Genomic DNA, 22,546 nt, shown 5'->3' with positions numbered 1-22,546 from the left:
TCCTCTTCTAAAAATTGTTCTTGACATTCAATAATTCTGTTCAGAAATATTTTTGTTTGCAGGCTTGGCAAAGAAAAAAAAGTGATTTTATAATTTATGTCGGTAAAGGTCTACAACCAATAATGAGTACCTTGTTCCCTAGTCATACGTATCCTTGCACTACCTAGATGTGTCACTTTGTAAATATGGTGCAACATGGCTAATTTTTTCCGCCACTGGTGCGCCACAAAAAGTGATGCAATGGCGGCGCAAAAGTGACGCAAGGGCTCATAAATAAGCCCCTGTGTGCTCAGTCATTTATTATAACAGACAGATTATATGTAAACCTTTTGGGATACACTTCAGCAGAACTATGACAGAATAGATCTGATAATCTCAAACCTGTAGTGTGCTAAGTAGTATGGGCCTCATTTATGAGGAATGACACATCGCTGCGTGAAAGCAGCGATGCGTCACTTCTCAGTGCGCACTTCTTGCGACATTCCTGATGCGTCATATTTAATGTATGACGCATCATGTCGTAAGGAGTTACAGATACGTCAGTATTTCTGACGTATTTGTAAGCGCAAAAGTGACGCATTGCTGGAGTGTGTCACAAAAGTGACGCAACTCCAGCAATGCGTCCTTTCAAATGGGGCAAGCCCCATGTGAAAGGACCTGCGTCAGTCTTACGCCTGTTGTGAGGCAGGCGCAAGATTTTGACGCAACGGCGTCCTAAAAGTGACTCAGGGAAATCTCATAGATTTCACTGCGTCACTTCTACGACCCTTCCTTGCGTCAATACGCCCCCCTTGCATACATTATACCTGGCGCAGGTATAATCTGGCGCAGGGGTTTACAAAGTGACGCATCTACCTAGATGCGTCACTTTGTAAATATGGTGCAACAAGGTGCATTTTTTACGCCACTGGTGTGTCACAAAAAGTGACGCACCGGCGGCGTAAATGTGACACACAGCCTCATAAATGAGGCCCTATGAATTTAACGTCCCAGCAGGACTTTTTAGCCCATAATATATCTATGCTGCAAATTTGGTTTTGAAAGAACTTCCTAACAAACGTTCATGTTGAAGGTTTCAACATTGTCTACACTGTAGTAACTTATCCTTTCCTGATTATGAAAAAAAACCTGATCTAAAATCGCGTTTTATTTTAGGATTAAATAGGAAAATGTACCCTTCACTTCTACATCAAATATCTATTCTCTATGTACCTGTGCAGGAGCATGTGTGGACAGTTACCTGAGTAGAGTGTCTGATGTAGCCATTTGTTAATGTAAAGGGATGTGCATTTAAATAATGATATGAAATGTGAACCCGAGTGATCGTCAGAGAATGACATTAATTCAATCATTCCTTTGATCACATTTTTTTGAGGTAGCACATGAGGCAGGCCTGTTAAGAAGGCAACTACCAGTGAAGAGGAGAAAACACCAGATGGTCCTGAGCAGTGGTTCTCAACCTTTCCTGCATTAAGTGCTATTGCTGATCAATGAAAGTCATCCTGAGCCATAAATAGTATCAAAGCTACTACAGTACACATCACACAAGGGGGCATATTATCAAGGGGGGCGATAGGCAATTTTCGCCGCTTTAGCAGACGTTTTTGTCCGCTAAGCGGTGATAATACTATCGCCCTATTAGTAAGCTGTCGCTAGCAGCAGTTAGCGACAGTTTGTAGGCGATAGCAAACGGTTTGGGGCCCACTTTGCATGTCAGCGATATTTATCGCTAATGACTTGCAAAGTGGGCGTACCCAACCTGTTAGCGACTGAAAGCAGTCGCTAACTTCGCTATCGCCTATTAGCAATACAGGCGTAGCGATGGAAATATTTGCGCTAAGCGCGAATATCTCTAAAAACTAACACCTGCTCAGACCAGTTCTTAGCCATTATATCCAATGGGAGGTGGATATAATGTCTAAGACCCTGTTAGCGATAATGTGTGAATATCGCTGTATTCTCAGCGATATTCACAGATTTTTCCGCTATCGCCGGGAATTTTATCGCTTTTGAGATAAACGTTGCTAATAGCATGTTATCTCAGCGATAAAATCCGGTGATGCGCGGCGATAAAAACATTGCCGCTAACCCTACTTAGCGATAAATATCGCTATTTGTTGATAATATGCCCGAAGATTCATATAGAGACCATTCAGTAGTACCAATAAAACCTTTGTAATTATGAAACGTCTCCAGCTAGCAAGTACCATCAGCCACCAAGAAAATACCATCAGCAATAATGTCCACAATTCAGCATGAATATTGTTTTTTAGATTTTCAAAATATCTGTGTTAAAAGTATTGCTGTGTTTAATACTGCTGTAATGTATATTGATGTTTTATGTGCATTTGGTTATGTTCCATTGATTTAATTTTTTTCCTCTATGTAATGTATTATGTATTTATTTTGTGATATAATCTAATGGAACAGGATGTCAGGTTTGTAGGGGAATGGGTTGTGGAGTAATATATCTTTTTTTATTTGTAATATTTTGTGTAAGAAATTAAGGCCCTATTTTCGATGTCGGTCGGAGTTTCCTCTGACCGAGATCCCTGGGGTTTCGAGACCGGCCGACCGGCCGACCGACCTCGGGTCAGCGGTCCGAAAACGCAATTACAATGCAACTGCACATAGTACGGTCGCAGACTCCCATTTCCCTATGGGAGCTTGTGAGGCAGTCGGAAATGGGAGTCATTGTAAATCCCTGCACCGTCTTGCAGGCAGCTGACGGTGCCTGCCAGACGGTGCAGGAATTTACAGGGGAGTAACTTGGTGCCCCTTGGCCCCCAACCAGAGGTCACTGAAGAAGGACGGCCCTGCTATGGGGCCCCCAAGTCGCTTTCCGTCAGGCTTTCCATTAAGCATGGGCGAATTTTGCGAATCTCGCGTTCGCGAATTTTGCGGATTTGCGAATTCGCAATCCGCAAAATCCGCGAATTCTCGCGAATTTGCGGATTTTTTTTTTTTGTGTTCGCAAGTGTTTCTGCCAGTTCGCGAGGATTTGGTACTAGTTCGCAATTGCGAACTTACTTGTCAGCTCGCAACGGTCGCGACTATGTTGTTTCTACGTCTGGTTCATCATCACAGCCTCCCAGCACCCTCTGTTTCACCACTGGCACCCTCTCTTTGACCCATGCCACCCTCTGTTACATCAATGCCACCCTCTGGTTCATCATCACTGTAGAAGATGGGGGGGAAAAGCAAGCCCACCTGCCCTGCTTGAACTGACATGAATTAATTTGGGGTTAGTTTATTAACAACACCTGCCCTGCCCCAACTGACAATAATGAATTAGGGGCTAATTAATGTGTCACTGAAAGAATTTGAAGTTCCAGCCTGGCACCTGCTTGTCTGCTCCTTTAGCTGTAAATCAGGACCTTTGTGGCATACAGTTAAGGTCAGAGCAGGGTCACACAATAGTTGCAAGCAGGCAACCGAATTCTGGAGGGCCCCCTCAGGAAGCACTACAGGGAATCGTTACAAATCATAAGGTTGACCTTTTGCACCTGCTCATTGCTTTTGCAAAAATCGTTTTTCGGTTTTTTCGCGCTATTCGCGGGGCGCGGCGTCGTGCGAAACCGACCGCGGAAGCCGCCAATTCGTGCGAATGAGCTTTTTATTTTTTTGCGGCTTGTTGTTTCGCGAGTTTTTTTGCAGTATTCGCGAGCCGCTTGCAGCGCAACACGCGAATTTACCCCAAGGTCGAGTACGGGCGCGGCCATTTTGTTTGCGTGACGTATTTCCGTTTCCGCCCGCTATGTATAATCTCGCGCAGTAAGCGCATTGCGAGTAGAGGTTCGCACGAGATCGCGAGGAAAATCTCGCGCGAACTTACTTTCGCGCTCGTGAACGGGCGCCGGCCATCTTGTTTTTCATTCATTTCCTGTGTCTGGGCAAGGTGTTTAATCCTCTTGCTATCTTTGCCATCCTTTGCTTGTTTTCAGGTTTTTTTTTACGATTTTGCTTCTTATCTATCCCTCTCTTTTCCTAGCTGTATATTTTTGTCTTTTCTGCTATTTTTCTTTACTTTTAAACTACTTTTTTAAACTCTTTTCTTTTCTTCTTCCCTATCCTATTCCTTCCTAATTTTCTACTTCCTACCTTACCTGCCCAGACCATGGTGAAGCCAGGCGCCGTGAAGCTGCCCAGGCACTTGAGGGCGGCAGCGGCGGCGGGGAGGAGGAGTCCTGGACCCCGTGCCAGGACACCATGCGGTCGATTGAGGGGGGAGCAGGTGATGCGACGGGAGATCTTCAGCCCGGAGGAAGTGGGCGCGCTGGTCTACTTCGTCCAGGCCCGCCTGCCCAGGACCATCGCGGGAGGCGGCAGGATCGCGGCCGGCGGCTACAACATGCGGGAGCGCCGGAAGCGGTGGGAGAAGGTGTGCTGGGCCATATCCCACCTCTACGGGGTCCAGCGCACCTACAGCCAGGTCACCCATCGCTGGACGGACCTCCTGGACCGGGAGCGCGACCTGCTGGACCAGCTCGGCTTGGAGATCCCCGGGCTTGGTGAGTAGTAGTAGCCATTTCATCACTCACTACTATGATGTTTTCTCCTGCTCTGTGTTGTTGTATTGCAAATATTTGTTTTTTACATGGAGCAAGCCGATAATGCCGCTGATGACGATTACATTGTAGTTAAATTATATTTCAAAATCTTCTGTGCATTTCAGGTGCACTGCTCTCCTTCTCAGTGGCGTTGCTACTATGCTTATTTGTTTTCTATTTTGTGGTCTCATTGGCCTGAGTAACTATTATGTATGAGTGTACTTTACAGAACTGCGTAATGCTAGACACTAGGGGGCAGATTACATTTACAAGCCCCTTGCGCCACGTTTACGTTGCCTTGCGTGACGCAACAGCGGCGTAAACGTGCCGCATCCCTGCGAGTCATTTACAGCATGACGCATCTAGGGAGATGCGTCACGTTATAAAGCCATGGGCCTGCACCACAATGGGTGCGTTCCTAGTACGCAGGGTGGGCGGTCCGGCGGCTGTGCGCCTCGCAAAATTGCCTGCGTGAAATCTACAAGATTTAACGCAGGCACTTCTGCGACGCTGCTACGTCAATTCAATTCCTTATGCCTGCTTGAAGCAGGCGAAAGGACTGACACAGCATGTTAAGTATTGGGTGGCCCTGAGCATTACTGGAGTTGCATTGCGTTGGCGACGTAACTCCAGCGATGCGCCGCTCTTACGTGACGAGATGCGTCACGCAAGTGCCTACCCTTGCGCCAGGTCCGCCACATTGTAAATGAGGCGCATCTGCCGTGTCGCAAGGGTAGTTTTGCGTGACGCATTTGATCTGGCGCATCTCTGGAGATGCGCCAGAACGCGTAAGTAAGTATGCCCTTAAGGGGCAGAATTGCAATTACCGTCGCATCCCTGCAAAGTAGCAGGGATGCGCCATTAATTGTGCGGCCCGCTACCACCACCAAACATGGTGCGCCGTATTTGCAATGCGGCGCACCATGGGCCCAAAACGTCACCGAAGCTTTACTGCTGGAGTTGCGTCGCAACGATGGCGCAGCTCCAGCAATGCTCTGGGGTACCCTATCTCCCCAATGCTGGGTCAAGCCGTACGTCTGCTTCAAGCAGGTGCAGGGTTTGTGTGACGCATCATTGTCCTAAAGGTGACTGATTGAAATTTTGTAGATTTCCCTCAGCCACTTTTAGGATGTGTTCCAGCGCAGGAATGCCCTCCCTTGCGCCGGAACGCCCCCTGATGGCGCAGGGCTTTATAACGGGATGCATCTCCCAAATGCGTCACGTTGTTATAATATTATACGCCGCACCATGGCGCCCTTTTTTGTTTAGCTGCTGCGTCACAAAAGTCACGCAAGAACGGAGCAAAAGAGCCGCAAGGGGCTTAAATCTGCCCCTTCCTTTGTACCCCTGACAATAAGAAAAATAGTGTCTGTGGATTGATAGTTTGACTATTTAAATGACTGGTTATGTAGCAGGCAACTGTTAGTGTTGTCACTGATCTGACTGAAATAACAATGGAGTTTGTCTGTCACTTTGCGTCTTGCCTGCGGACTGCTGCCTGCCAGTCCTAGGTGAACCTTTCAGTACTTTGTTTAGTGAGTTACGTGACTTTTGAAGTCACAGGTCCTCAAATAAATGAAAACTAACCCTAATCAATATAATTTCGCGGAAATATTTTGTTATTGTCCTTTTGAAATGTTTGATTTGGTTGACATTGACAAGCAACAATCATCCATGTTTTCTGTTCTTTCTTTCATGTTGTACGTCAGCTCCCCCCAGGGGCGAGGGGAGGACACAGGAGCAGCAGGCGGCGGATGCTGTTCAACAGGGCCAGGATCGGGCAGGCGAGGGCTCCTTTGCTGGCCCCAGTAAGTTTTCATTTTAGACTAGTACCTATTTTTCCTAGCGTTCCTCATTTGATTTTTTCAAAATCGTCTTTGATCTTCTTGTAGACTGTATCTAAATTCTTATCCTGCCTCTACTATGACTCCCTGTGGTATTACTAGATTATTCTTATTAGTCTGTCTGTGTAGCTAACTAAGATTGCACGGTTGGCGAAACTCCCATTCTAGTCAGCAATAGCTCTATCAACTTAGTGCAGTCCTCTGGGATTGTCCATAATGTCTTTTGAAGTGTTCTATCTGCTTTGAAAATTCCCAACTATAAAATGTGAATGACCACCAAAAAATAATAAGATACTACCTTTTGGTGTGGATAGGAGAACAATCCATACCACTACAGTGGAGCGGACAATTCTTCTGCAGAAACAGAACTATGGACAATAAATAGTGCATTGCTTATGAATTATAATAGGCGCTGTTAGAGTTTCCACATACCTCTGTGATAACAGACTTTGAACCCCCAATGTCCTTACTGACTGACTACTACATAGTGTGGCACAGTCATTTACCTCCCGAATTAATCGATCATTGATCCCCAATGATGATTATTATCCAACGTAGCTGAAGAGTACGGAGTCAGAGTCAAGAAGTGTCAGAGGCACGGACTCATGCTTGCAAAAATTGCAAAACCTTTCGGAAGGAGCGATACCTTGGAGTAAAACTTTTGGGGGGTGGGAATTGGGAGTTGGGTTTTTGGGGACTTTTGAAGGACAATCGTTGGGGTTAGGGAGGGTCTTGCGGGAGATTATTTTGTTAGGGATATAAATATACTTTTTCAAACTTTATCTGAGCATACCCGTTTCTTACTGCTTGCCTGGTGGGTGGGGGTTTAACAGTGACTTTGTTTTCCTGAAAGTTTAGTTCCATTTTCTTCCTTTAAGTGTAAATGCCCAAATGTTTTCAACACTAAGTGCCTCTCACTGAGTAAGTGAAGTGAATCCAAGAGTCCTAGGACTTTAGTAGTACTACCGTCAGTCTCTCGTCTCTCCTACTAATACTCCATTATACCCCCAAACCACCAAACGCTTATCTTACCTGTAATTTGTGTTTGAAAGTAGGGCTAGACCCAGGGCTGGCTCCACGGGAAACAGCGAATAAGGTTGGCAATCTTGGTCGGATAAAATTTCCTCATAGCGGTGGTACTAGTGGTGTGACACAGTGGCAGTTGCATGCCTATGAAAAAAATGAAAATTAAATCTGGTTTGTCCTCCTGAGCAATTCAACGGTACAATAGAGAATATAGCAGGTGACAGAGGTACACTAGAACAGTGCCACATTGTAGCCTAACAAATGGTAAAGTATAACTACTAATTCAGTTGAAGTTCTTTGACATTAGCCATGGGTCTTTGTCAAGCAGAGTAACAGTATATCCTCGGATTTCTTCACCAGCCTGTTGCTATCACCTTATCCTCCCCAGCAAGTGTGTGGATGTATTGCTGTAATTTAGTCACACATCAATCAAAACCACACAGCCCGGGGGAAGAGGGTTAGGGTTTGAAAAATGGATGGGTACGGGGGTTTTTGGGAAAGGTTTTGGGAGACAAGAAAAAATAGCACAGCATGGACAAACAATAATGTGAACATAAACAAATCTTTGGGTACAAACCTATCCATCAATCTTTGAAAGTGCATGCACTACTGCATGCATGTCAGTGAAAAGTAAGTAGTACTTTCGACAACTGTGGAAGAAAGAATGCGACAGTACAGGGCCTGTGTGGAATTATTCATAACGATATTCAACATAAGGTCTCTGTAGCCAGATACCAGAGAGCCTTGCTGGTCACTATAAATCCATTCACAACAACACTCAATGGGGTTGGTCTGGAAGGTATAGTAGATAGAAAAGGAGAAATTGCTTTTTTTCTAGGTGTCCCCTCACTCACCAGGGTTGCCCCTTGGTGACATGCTTCATCATTGGGGCCATCCCAGTCCTCTACGGGCTGGGGCGTGCTGCGACTTGCGAATTACGTAGGAGCACTTACAAATGACTATGTGTGGTGCAGATGTGATAGTGGAGTGGACTAAGTGATGTGTTAAGGGATCAATTTAGAAGCAGAGAGAGATCCAAGAAATGCAGTCACAGTCAGAGAAAAAGGCAAGGGATACTGTATCTATGTTGTTGTAGTTGTCCTGTTGGAAGTGGTAAGTAAGTTGCCTGCAGAAAAAAAATCCTCTTATTAGCGGCACTCCTCCATTGCAGCCGACGCTTCGTCCATCGATGTTGGTCACCAGAAGACACCCTGTAAAAAAAGCACAGCATAGACAAACAATTGAACATAAACAATTATTTGGGTACAAACCTATCCATCAATCTTTGAAAGTGCATGCACTACTGCAATGCATGTCAGTGAAAAGTAAGTAGTACTTTCGACAACTGTGGAAGAAAGAATGCGACAGTACAGGGCCTGTGTGGAATTATTCATAACGATATTCAACATAAGGTCTCTGTAGCCAGATACCAGAGAGCCTTGCTGGTCACTATAAATCCATTCACAACAACACTCAATGGGGTTGGTCTGGAAGGTATAGTAGATAGAAAAGGAGAAATTGCTTTTTTTCTAGGTGTCCCCTCACTCACCAGGGTTGCCCCTTGGTGACATGCTTCATCATTGGGGCCATCCCAGTCCTCTACGGGCTGGGGCGTGCTGCGACTTGCGAATTACGTAGGAGCACTTACAAATGACTATGTGTGGTGCAGATGTGATAGTGGAGTGGACTAAGTGATGTGTTAAGGGATCAATTTAGAAGCAGAGAGAGATCCAAGAAATGCAGTCACAGTCAGAGAAAAAGGCAAGGGATACTGTATCTATGTTGTTGTAGTTGTCCTCTTGGAAGTGGTAAGTAAGTTGCCTGCAGAAAAAAAATCCTCTTATTAGCGGCACTCCTCCATTGCAGCCGACGCTTCGTCCATCGATGTTGGTCACCAGAAGACACCCTGTAAAAAAAGCACAGCATAGACAAACAATTGAACATAAACAATTATTTGGGTACAAACCTATCCATCAATCTTTGAAAGTGCATGCACTACTGCAATGCATGTCAGTGAAAAGTAAGTAGTACTTTCGACAACTGTGGAAGAAAGAATGCGACAGTACAGGGCCTGTGTGGAATTATTCATAACGATATTCAACATAAGGTCTCTGTAGCCAGATACCAGAGAGCCTTGCTGGTCACTATAAATCCATTCACAACAACACTCAATGGGGTTGGTCTGGAAGGTATAGTAGATAGAAAAGGAGAAATTGCTTTTTTTCTAGGTGTCCCCTCACTCACCAGGGTTGCCCCTTGGTGACATGCTTCATCATTGGGGCCATCCCAGTCCTCTACGGGCTGGGGCGTGCTGCGACTTGCGAATTACGTAGGAGCACTTACAAATGACTATGTGTGGTGCAGATGTGATAGTGGAGTGGACTAAGTGATGTGTTAAGGGATCAATTTAGAAGCAGAGAGAGATCCAAGAAATGCAGTCACAGTCAGAGAAAAAGGCAAGGGATACTGTATCTATGTTGTTGTAGTTGTCCTCTTGGAAGTGGTAAGTAAGTTGCCTGCAGAAAAAAAATCCTCTTATTAGCGGCACTCCTCCATTGCAGCCGACGCTTCGTCCATCGATGTTGGTCACCAGAAGACACCCTGTCCACTGCCTGCCTGATGCTGAATTGTGGCTCGCTAATGTGAAGCCTGACTCCATCCTTTTTTCCCCATTGCAGAGACTGAAACCCGGCCTGTAATTATTCAACGAAAAACAGGAAGTGATATAATATTACAACACCACTGATAAATAAATATAAGGTATGTAGGCTGTGGAGTGCAAAAAGTCACAATTTGATTTTCCTAGTAGACAGTACAATATTTTTGAAAGTGCGTACTCTGTCTGAGTCACCTTTTGAAGGATAAATAAGTAGGGGCAAATTAATGTAGCGGATCTTTCCCCTCAAGCTAGGTGTACTGTAAACTGTGTTTTAGAACAAAATTAGATCTTCCTAGCAGTGCTCCCACCCAGACCCTTACTAAAGCCAGTCGCAAAAATGTAGAAGACCCCCAATCAAATCTCAAAAAACGAGGCCTAGCAGAAAACTGGTGACAAAACTTACTTTGAAAGTAAAAGTAGGCCGAAGTACCCCCTTCCTAATTACGCCTTACCCACCGTGGATTGCATTCAAACCACTTGCAAGCAACCAAGCAAAAGTATCCATAGCCAGCATCGCTCCAAGACTCGAAATCCCCCCCACTCAAACACATGCAATAGAAATACTGCTAACCCTAACGAACCCTAAGTTAAGAATAGTGGCAAAGGCTTTCTTTAACAATGCCAAATCCCCCCTTTCCCACCATGGAGTTCCTTCAAATGACTTCCAACCAAAATTACACATTCTCACGAGTGCTCTAAGACCCCAGAACTCAGTTGCAAAAATCTAGAACACCCCGAAACACATGCAATCCTGCTGCTAGGGCTAACCCTAACGAACCCTAAGTTACAAAAAGTGCCAAAAGGCTTTTCCGCGAGGATTTTGTCCCAACCACTTCTACCCGGTATTAGACCTTCCCAGGAATGCCCCAAGACCCGCCAACCCACCCGCCAAGAAGCATAACACCCCCAAACAGGCCAAAAGCAAAATCTCATACTTGCAATATTTCTCGGCCTTCGGTCCAAACGCGCTGCGTAGCTAGGCCATAAGTCGGGGTTGCCACGATGGATTTCCTGAAAAGCAAATGGAATCAAGATTAGAGTGTCCCAGCAGTGCGCCCAGACCCCGAAACCCACCCACAAACACCAGGAAGCCCCCCAAACAGGCCCCCGAAAACGCTACATTGAGCAAAATGTCAGAAATAGCCAAAAAAAAATCGGCCTGGATTTTGTCCCAACCACTTCTACCCGGTATTAGACCTTCCCAGGAATGCCCCAAGACCCGCCAACCCACCCGCCAAGAAGCATAACACCCCCAAACAGGCCAAAAGCAAAATCTCATACTTGCAATATTTCTCGGCCTTCGGTCCAAACGCGCTGCGTAGCTAGGCCATAAGTCGGGGTTGCCACGACGGATTTCCTGAAAAGCAAATGCAATCAAGATTAGAGTGTCCCAGCAGTGCTCCCAGACCACGAAACTCACCCACAAACAGACAGAACCCCCCCTAAGAGCACCTCAAAGGCAAGCAAGTCATCAAAAACACAAAAAAAATTCCGCCTGGGATTTGGTCCAAACCACTTTTATCCGGTATTAGAGCTTCCCAGCAATGGCCCCAGAGCCGTCAACCCAGGAGAAAACGAGTAGAAGACCCCCAAACAGCCAAAGAGCAAAAGTACAAAAATGGGGACTTTGTCAGTTTTTCACAAATTTCCCAAATCACTCCGCGCGCGCTCTGCAGCTAGGCCCTAACTCCCCTCTGCCACCATGGATTTGCTTCAAACCTCTTGCAAAGTAAAGTATATATAGCCAGCAGTGCGCCCAGACCCCGAAACCCACCCACAAACACCAGGAAGCCCCCCAAACAGGCACCCGAAAACGCTACATTGAGCAAAATGTCAGAAATAGCCAAAAAAAAAATCGGCCTGGATTTTGTCCCAACCACTTCTACCCGGTATTAGACCTTCCCAGGAATGCCCCAAGACCCGCCAACCCACCCGCCAAGAAGCATAACACCCCCAAACAGGCCAAAAGCAAAATCTCATACTTGCAATATTTCTCGGCCTTCGGTCCAAACGCGCTGCGTAGCTAGGCCATAAGTCGGGGTTGCCACGACGGATTTCCTGAAAAGCAAATGCAATCAAGATTAGAGTGTCCCAGCAGTGCGCCCAGACCCCGAAACCCACCCACAAACACCAGGAAGCCCCCCAAACAGCCCCCCGAAAACGCTACATTGAGCAAAATGTCAGAAATAGCCCAAAAAAAATCGGCCTGGATTTTGTCCCAACCACTTCTACCCGGTATTAGACCTTCCCAGGAATGCCCCAAGACCCGCCAACCCACTCGCCAAGAAGCATAACACCCCCAAACAGGCCAAAAGCAAAATCTCATACTTGCAATATTTCTCGGCCTTCGGTCCAAACGCGCTGCGTGGCTAGGCCATAAGTCGGGTTGCCACGACGGATTTCCTGAAAAGCAAATGCAATCAAGATTAGAGTGTCCCAGCAGTGCTCCCAGACCATGAAATTCACCCACAAACAGACGGAACCTTCCCTAAGAGCACCTAAAAGGCAAGCAAGTCATCAAAAACACAAAAAAATTTCCGCCTGGGATTTGGTCCAAACCACTTTTATCAGGTATTAGAGCTTCCCAACAATGGTCCCAGAGCCGTCAACTCACCTGCAAAGAGGTACAACAACACCCCCACAAGTGCTGAGTCTTTCTTCATTGGGCGTAAACCAGCCCTCTGGTTTGATGGAAATAGGAGTCTGGAGGAGGAGGATAGAGGAGCATGTTCTTCTGAACTTGTGAACCTGAGGAATGCAGATTGCGGCAACTTCAAATCAATTAGCAAACCAGTGAAGACAGTTCTGCTGATGGGCTTGATTTTGTGATTATCTGATTAAAGTTTGAAATATATTAACTGTGCACAACAAAGAAAGACAGACACACAGGAATAAAAGTGAATAAGGACGAAAAAGAAAGTTATTGATTCGTTGTCTCATTTTCAGGGCTCGGTATCACGGTCCAGGAATAAGAATAAGGCTTCGTCATCATACTCTGCGAATTCAGGCAGGGTGAGCTCAGTGTCACCTGACAGAGTAGAAATTCCCTCATCTATGTTGCTGGCCACCTCCTCTTCATCCGGCACGCTTTCTCGTACTCTGAAATCTGGTGGTATGAGGTGCTAATTCATCTTGATCATTGTTAACCTCTCCACATTTTTGGGCGAGAGGCGGCTCCGTTTGGGAGTTACAATGCCACCAGCAGCACTGAAAACCCGTTCAGAAGACACGCTTGCGAGTGGGCAAGACAAGTAGTTTAAAGCCAGGTTGGTGAGCTGTGGCCACAATTCTTTTTTCCCATGCCAATACGCCAATGGGTCAGAATTAACATAGACCTCTGTTGAGTCATTCAGATAGTCCTTCACCATCGACTCAAGGTCCTCATCCAAGGTTCCTCCACTTTGCTTAGCTCTTGCTGTGCCTCTGACCTTTTGAGAACCAAACCCACGCAGAGCTAGCCAATCCTCTTCAGCCTCCAATGTTTCTGTTGTGTCTCGTGCAGATGATCCGGTTGCCGGTGTCTTTAACGGCTGAGAGGTCACTTGTGCCACAGCCACAGGTGCAGAAGTGGATTGTTTTGACTGGGGATGGCCTGCTGATGTACTGCCATTTCCTTCAATTTTCAGCCGTTCTCTTTCAAACCTCTTGGCTGACAAGGCTAGCCAATGTTTGTACTTTGGAACATGTTCATCATCAAAAGGAAAGAATGCTTGGCCTGCCAGCGCCTTTTTGTAGCGTGGATCCAGAATAGTAGCACAAATGTAATGCTCTTCTGAGTGGATCTTTTTAAGACGTTCATCACCTTGTAGGAGCTCTAATAATTTCTCAGCCAGAAGCAAAGAGTCTTGGTTTTTTTCATCTTTTTCAAACACAGAACACACCTCCTTCAGTTGGTCCTCCAGCATGTACAACAATGGGATAGCTTTTCCCAAATTAGAGTCCTCCTTGCTGACTGCACGCGTGAAGAACTCAAAAGGACGAAGCATGCGTGTCAGGCTTTGAACTATGTTCCATTGCGCCGCACCCATCCTCAGCTCCTCTGTACCCTCTGTAAGGAAATATTGATCGAGTTCCGTATACTGCTCATACAGACGCTCAAGCATGTAGAAGGTTGAGTTCCAACGTGTTACCACCTCCTGGATGAGTGCTTTCACTGGCATTTGACGTTGATATAGCAGGCTCCTCAGCTGCTTCCGGGCCTTAAAAGAATGGCTGAAATGCTTGCACATTTTTCGGCAGGTGTCCAATACACTGTACGCTGCACTGCCTTTATTACCCAAGAATTTTTGTACAACCAGGTTTATACAGTGCGCCAAACACGGCACTCTGAAATAGTGACCGTCCCTCATGGCCTTAACTATATTGGAGCCATTGTCCGTGGAAACATAACCAACCTGGCGTTTTAGTGGGGACAGCCAGTTAAGGACCTTTGTGTTAAAGACATCCAAAATGTTTTCTGCTGTGTGACGTTTCTCCAAACCAAACATGGCTAGTGTTGCATGTTTCCGAGCAGCTTTAAAAACAATGTCCGCGTCAACACCTGCGTTTAGCTTTGCTTTAGCCCCTGAAAAAGAGACCCAGTGTGCAGTGATGCACATGTAATCAGCCCCTGCGCCACTGGTCCACATGTCTGTTGTCAGATGTATAGTGTGAACAGCACTCTTCTGCAAAGCTGCCCCAATCACCTTCAGAACATCTTCATGTAGTGCTGGAACCGCAACTCGGGCAAAATAGAACCGGCTAGGAACCTTCCATTTAGGGCAGAGCGCTGCCACTAATTCTAGAAAACCAACCCCTTCTACAAAAGAAAAAGGGAGAAGGTCCAGAGCTAGCATTTTAGCCAGCTTAGTGTTATACAGACGCGTCAGTGGGTGGTTGCGTTCATATTGCGCTTCTGTAAACAACATCTTTTTAATGTTGCCCTGGACCAAGGATTTACGGGATGATGATGATATCTTCGACCCAGTTACGCTCGCTGATGAACTTTTCCGCATTGATGTCTCACTCTCTCCCACACTCTTAGTGTGCCTCACATGGGGTGTGCTGCTGACAGGGGTACTGGGTGTAAGTGAAGTGTTTGAATCGTCTTCTTCCTCCTCGTCATCATCAGATGAAAAATCAACGTTTTCATTACGTGCAATTCCGGCTTTCTTGACCGCCTCTAGGTGCGGAAACCATTGGACAGGGTGCGCTCTCTCAAGATGACCTCTCTGGCCTCCGGTACCATAGTTAGAACCAAGCTTACCACGACTAACTCGAAGCTTACAAATGCTACAAATGGCTACGTTTTCCATTTTTGGGCAAACACTAAAGAAGTCCCAAACTGGAGACTTGAAATGTCTTTGGGGGCCGGAGGAGGCGGCGATACTGGTGGTGGTGGTCCTGCTGCTAATGCCAGATGAAGTGGAGGATGTGGATTGCCGAACTTCAGTACGTTTTGCACTTTCACCACCACGAATTGAGGTTGAGGTGGGTACCTTCTTGCGAGGAAGAAATATGGAAGCGGTAGGTCTTGGTGTACTACTTAACTCCAAATCTAATGATTGTTGTGTTTCCATTTCCATTGCCTCCTCGTCGACATCATCATCACGCTCAGCAGCTTCTCGGGATAGGGTCAAAATGTCTCTTTGCTGCATGCCCGGTGGGGCTGCAGTGACCTTTGTGATGACTGGCTCGTCGTCATCGTGAGAGGCTTCATCACCAGCAGTATCTGTCACTTCTTGTTGAGCCTCATCACAATCCATAGCTATGAGTTTTTCGACGACCTTCCTTTTACGCTTAGGTACCTTTGTCAGATCATGGTGTGCCTCACTGTCAGACCGCAGTGTTGGTTCCCAAGATGGATCACTTGCATCAGAAGGAGGTGGGCTTGAAGAAGATGTAGACACCCCCATTGATCTTTTCCTTGCTAGGGATGTGGAAGACAATGAATGATCATCAGGAGGAGTGGCTTCCAATGATACCTCGGCTTCATTGTCGATTTCCTGATGTGCCCCTACTTCGGGAGGAACAACTATTGTGGGGACTTGTGACCCTCCATGCACCTATGCTTGCGCATCTCCTTTTGCTGCCTCTCCTTCCACATGTACTTGGGCGTGTACTTGCACATGGTGTTGTTGTTGTGGCTGTGGTTGTTCAACACTTGTCAGATGAGTTACAACAACCTGTGTTAATTCAGGGACATTGCTGCTACTTTCTTGCGATGAGCCAACATCACTGGTCGATGGTGATTGGAGAAGTACACTGACTGCCTCTGAAGCACTCAAGGGCTTTGACTTAAGTTGGCGTGGTGGTGGAGGCACTGAACCCAATGGAGCAGGGGTGCTGCTCCCAGCTTGGTCCCCAGCAGATCCTGCTGCTGCTGCAGGCGTACTTTTTTTTTTTCTCCCAAAAAACGTGGCGGTTGGCACACCAGCCTCCTTGGTAACTTGCTTCTTCTGCTCCTTACTAGCAACTTTCTTGCTAGAGGAGCTACGGAGAACTTTTTTTGGGGCCATCTTCTTCAGAGCAGGTCAGACAGCAGGCCGCAGTTGCACGAATTGTAGAGTTGTCTGAGGCCAGACGTGACGTCGCGTGACGTTATGCTGCACACACACACCGCTGCAGGACTTCTTCCTGGCACTGGTGGTTCTCTTGAGTCTTGTGCACCTAAAAACAATGGAAGACAGAGGAACATCAGTTCAGTTATACACCACAAAAAGAAATCAGAAAAAAACCAGAAAAATCAGCACAATCCCATTCCATCCATGCCCTCCATGATGTTTAAGTTCAAGACAGCCCACATAAAGACTAGGCCCATGCTAGACTCAAATACCCCTGGTGAAAAGGCCACAGGTACAGCCCCAAAAAACGAAAATCACTGAAAAATCAGCACAATCCCAATCCATCCATGCCCTCCATGATGTTTAAGTTCAAGACAGCCCACAGAAAGACTAGGCCCATGCTAGACTCAAATACCCCTGGTGAAAAGGCCACAAGTACAGCCCCAAAAAACGAAAATCACTGAAAAATCAGCACAATCCCAATCCATCCATGCCCTCCATGATGTTTAAATTCAAGACAACCCACAGAAAGACTAGACCCATGCAAGACTCACTACCCCTGGTGAAAAGGCCACAAGTACAGCCCCAAAAAACGAAAATCACTGAAAAATCAGCACAATCCCAATCCATCCATGCCCTCCATGATGTTTAAATTCAAGACAACCCACAGAAAGACTAGGCCCATGCAAGACTCACTACCCCTGGGCATAAAGGTTGAAAAGTAGGCAAAATGGTTGCAGGCCTAACAACAAAGCCTGCATTCAAAATGGCCACTTGCCTCTCCCAGCACATGGCCAGTGCCTGTAGCAGCACTCAAAATGGCCACCAGCCACATGGCCTGTCCCTCCCCATGAACACCCCCAAAAATCGAAAAACACTGCAAAATCAGCACAATCCCAATCCATCCATGCCCTCCATGATGTTTAAGTTCAAGACAGCCCACATAAAGACTAGGCCCATGCTAGACTCAAATACCCCTGGTGAAAAGGCCACAAGTACAGCCCCAAAAAACGAAAATCACTGAAAAATCAGCACAATCCCAATCCATCCATGCCCTCCATGATGTTTAAGTTCAAGACAGCCCACAGAAAGACTAGGCCCATGCTAGACTCAAATACCCCTGGTGAAAAGGCCACAAGTACAGCCCCAAAAAACGAAAATCACTGAAAAATCAGCACAATCCCAATCCATCCATGCCCTCCATGATGTTTAAATTCAAGACAACCCACAGAAAGACTAGGCCCATGCAAGACTCACTACCCCTGGGCATAAAGGTTGAAAAGTAGGCAAAATGGTTGCAGGCCTAACAACAAAGCCTGCATTCAAAATGGCCACTTGCCTCTCCCAGCACATGGCCAGTGCCTGTAGCAGCACTCAAAATGGCCACCAGCCACATGGCCTGTCCCTCCCCATGAACACCCCCAAAAATCGAAAAACACTGCAAAATCAGCACAATCCCATTCCATCCATGGCCTCCATGATGTTTAAGTTCAAGACAGCCCACATAAAGACTAGGCCCATGCTAGACTCAAATACCCCTGGTGAAAAGGCCACAAGTACAGCCCCAAAAAACGAAAATCACTGAAAAATCAGCACAATCCCAATCCATCCATGCCCTCCATGATGTTTAATTTCAAGACAACCCACAGAAAGACTCAGTCCACCCACCACTGAGTACCCCTGGGCAAAAGGCCCCAAAACAGCCCAAAAATCGAAAATTCCAAAATTTTAGTTGCAGCAACTGTAATGCCCCAAACAAACTTACTTGTAAAATTTCTAATCCAACAGTGATCCAAAGAAAGTCAAAAAGGCCTCAAATCCAAAGATCCAGCAGCATCCACAAAAAGTAATCCTTCCAGCTCCAGATCCAAATGAAAAGTGACCAGGAGATGGACAAAGCACTGGGAGGAGCCTGCTGAACAGGAACAGGAAGTTGAAGACTGTGGGGCACTTCCTTCCTCCCACCCCCCTCCCCAAAATGGACTCCTCGCTAAAAAAGTGCAGGCAAATGTCAACCTAAGGAGTTATTCAGATAAAAATCATCATTTCAAGAAGGTTTATGCTGCTTGCTGGTGGATTTCTTGTGCAGAATTGCAAATTTTATATTTTCGCTTGTGCGAGATTCTTGCTGCTCGCCGCATCTCAAATCTCGCAATTGCGGAGTACCGCGAGACGTGATCTCGCCGTACTCGCGTTGACAAACTATCGCTGGCAAGCCGCGATGACGTAATCGCGCTCGCCAATTCCCGCGGGATCACACAGCAAGATCCAAAATGGCGCAGCACTCGCAAACTATCGAGAAAAACAACTCGGCAAACGATGATAAACGCCGCGCGCCGCAAAAATTGTATCACCAACGCCGCGCGCCGCAAAAAAAAATCCGCTGCGTGCGAATTTGCAGATTTTGCGGGAAATTCGCAAATCTCGCGGATTGCGAATTTCCCGAAAATCCGCAAAATCCGCGAGCGTAACGGATTTTCCGCCCATGCTTACTTTCCATGTCAGAAAGCCCAACATGGAAAGCCTATTGGAAACCGACATCATAATCCCAACGGCGGAAACACCGTCTGTATGGGATTATGTTGTCGGTTCCGACTGGCCGACAGTCTCCTTTCTTTATTGTTGTAATTAATGTCACTTCAATGCTTGCATGCAAATCACCCGCATATAATTTAGTTTATTGTCTCCCATTTAGGTTACATTCATCTGTTTCATCCAGGACTCAGTTCATTCCCTGGCTCTACACTTCACAGGCAATCAGTTATTCCACAAAAGCTCATACAGATGTTTTGAAGTCAATTGTTCAGAATATGACTATTCTTTGTGAATTCTCACCTTCCATATTGATAAACCATTGCTACAGCTGTTGCTACAACTGACTGTGTTTTTTTCAATGTTCAATAAATTTTTCTCAGTGAGGTGAGCCATTTTGTGGGAAAAGCAAGGCGATAAAGAGGGTGACATCCTGGAATGTAATTTGGCAATAGAATGTACACACTGGGAAGCAGACATGGGAGCAGGGCTGGCCAGAGGCCAGACTGCTGATGCAGCAGCACCAGGTCTTCTCATGAAGCAGAGCAGGCTGGTAATATGATGTATGTTTATGGCTGAGCATAAATGTGAAGATATATGACCCACATTTAGTTAATGGAGGCTTTGCCGCAGCCCACAATTGCACGTCAAAGGCACCATCGCTGCAGAGCTAGAATATCTATAGCATGAAATCCTGGTAACATTTATAGTTCCAGACGACTCAATATTTACAATTTAACGTTTATTTGGTCTGACGATTATTAAAGATAAATTTCAATCAAAAAAACATTTATAGCTCCATAATTTCCTTTAAATGGGGTCACACTGTCTTCAGGGGGACCTCTGGCAAGGGAATTTATCATGGCAAAATTAGGGGTAGCTAGAGGTAGCGCTTGCCATTGGGTAATCTTAACATAGCGCATGCTACTCCTGATCTCAGGGGTTGTGAAAGAAGCAGCAGGAGCAGAAGGTACCAATGTTTCAGAACCGTTTCCTCTCTGCTGTTTGCACTCCTTGCCCACTCCTTGCCCCTCAAATAAGAGACAGTTGAGGAAGTAAGGATGAGATGTCAACCATGTGATGTTATTGATCAGCTGAACTCCACGTGAAGCGGTTGCTCCTGCCCACCTCCCGACCTACAAGCGCTACTGTGGTATCGTAGAGCTGCCTATCCACTGCCATTTTCATTTTTGATTCAGCGCCCAGTTTCCAGCGTAGCGCTCGCATTGCGTAGTTCATTGCTGTTATTTGGTCCTGTGTGCATTGCGCTGCTTACTCTCGTTTACCATTGCTTTCAGGGCTTTACAATATTAATTGTTGACCTGTGTCCATAGCGCTGCTGTTTGAGACCTCGCATTTGTTTGTTTGGATTTGCACCCGACCTGTGTGCACAGCGCTGCTGATTGTTACTTCGCATTGCCCTCGCATAGCGTCCTGTTGTTGTTATTGAGCCCACCATTTTGTTGTGCCTGCAGCCCGTCCCCCCCCTTCGCTACCGCCTCCCAGCTCCCCCTCCCACGCTCCGCCCCCCTCCACTTCCCAACTTATGTCAGTAGGACCTACGCTCAGCGTTCACGCGCAGCGACCGCGCCCCATTCGCGCCGAAGGTGCGCTAAAGGTAAGCCCGTCTACGCCCACCCGCACCTGGACCGCGCCCAGCGCCAGACCCCCTGGCCCCCGTCCCACCCAGCCCACCCGCATTACATATGACGCCTCCACCCTCTTAGCCCTAAACCCCGGTCGACTCCCCAACTGCGCCCAAGCCGCTCCTGGACACACCAATGGACCCTTCACATGCAACTCCTGCAAGTTTGACGGCACCAAGACCAACTCCTCATCCACTAACACCAAACAGAGACCTGACACCAACCACCTAAAATGCATCCTGCTCAACACCCGCTCGGTCCACAGACACGCCATCGACCTCTGGAATCTACTAGACACCATCTCTCCGGACGTCGTCTTCCTGACAGAAACATGGATGAACGCCTCCTCAGCCCCAGACATCACCATCGCCATCCCGGAAGGCTACAAAATCATCCGAAAAGACCGCACCAAGCAAACAGGAGGAGGCATCGCTATCGTCCACAAGAATTCCATCCGCATCTAAACCAGCTCGGACGTCAACCTCGCTAGCGCCGAACACCTTCACTTCCAGATCCACACCGACCCCAAGACCACACTCAGAGGCACCATCCTCTACAGGCCACCAGGACCCCGTGCACAATTCTGTGAAGACATCACTGACTTTATCACCCCACACGCCCTCCCCTCCGAGGACTACATACTATTGGGAGACCTCAACTCTGATGCTTCAAGTAATGCATCTAGCAATACCTCTAACTCCAGTGGTAATTCGAGTAATGGAAGCACAAAACCAAGAGGCAGAGGACGAGGTAGAGGGAAGAGCAATTGGCCTACATTTAACCCAATGCCAATGCCGCCTTTTCAGGATGTATACAACCAGCCACCAAACTTCCCCATGTATGGTTGGCAACCACCTTTTCAGCAACCTTTTTTTCCTCAAAACCCCTACATGCCCCCTTTTTTAAACCGGGGCGGGAGAGGACGGGGAAGGAGAAAAAATGCCGGTCAGGGCAACCAAGTCCACTGGGCACCGGAAGTTCCGAGTACCAACCAGGGCAGGAACAAAGCTCAACAAGCAGGACCGAGCAATCAGAGAACCTAATTACTAATCTCTCCAATAGACCCCTCAGCAAAGACGAGGAATCAGTACTTAACAAAGGGTTAGGTTTTGTACCAACCGCAAATTTGGACAAGTTCAAGCTCCACTGCGAACTGGCTTCTTTTTTCAGAAAATTGAGATTAAAAGCCTTTTTTGAAAAGAAAACCACCACAGAGGAAAGTACTGATACCAACGAGACAGGGCTACGGAACAAGTCCACATTCATGCCACCACCACACATGGTCCCAGTTGAAGTCTCTACATTCGAGCAGGCGGTCTTCAACGAGGTGGAGAAAATGTCCCCAAAAAAACCCTTTATGAATCTTACCAAACGGGAGAGAATTGCACTAGCGAACCTACAGAACTCGGACACCATTATCATCAAACCCGCTGATAAGGGTGGAGGGATAGTCATTCTTGACAAATCAGCTTACCAGACCGAATGTCTCAGACTACTGGGGGATCACTTGAACTATCGTAGACTACCAATGGACCCCACAGATGACCTCAGAGATGAGATCACGTCACTTGTGGAACATGGAGAAGCAGAAGGTTACCTCTCCAAACAAGAGGCGGATTTCTTGTGTAAAAGTGAGGGGAGGATTCCCTACTTTTACACGCTCCCAAAGATGCACAAAAACAAAATACCACCACCTGGCAGACCTATTGTCTCAGGGATAGGTTCACTTCTCGAACCCCTTTCTTGT

The sequence above is a fragment of the Lissotriton vulgaris genome, chromosome 11, assembly GCF_964263255.1.
Source record: "Lissotriton vulgaris chromosome 11, aLisVul1.2, whole genome shotgun sequence".
Taxonomy (NCBI): Eukaryota; Metazoa; Chordata; class Amphibia; order Caudata; family Salamandridae; genus Lissotriton; species Lissotriton vulgaris.
This window is presented reverse-complemented; position numbering follows the sequence as displayed.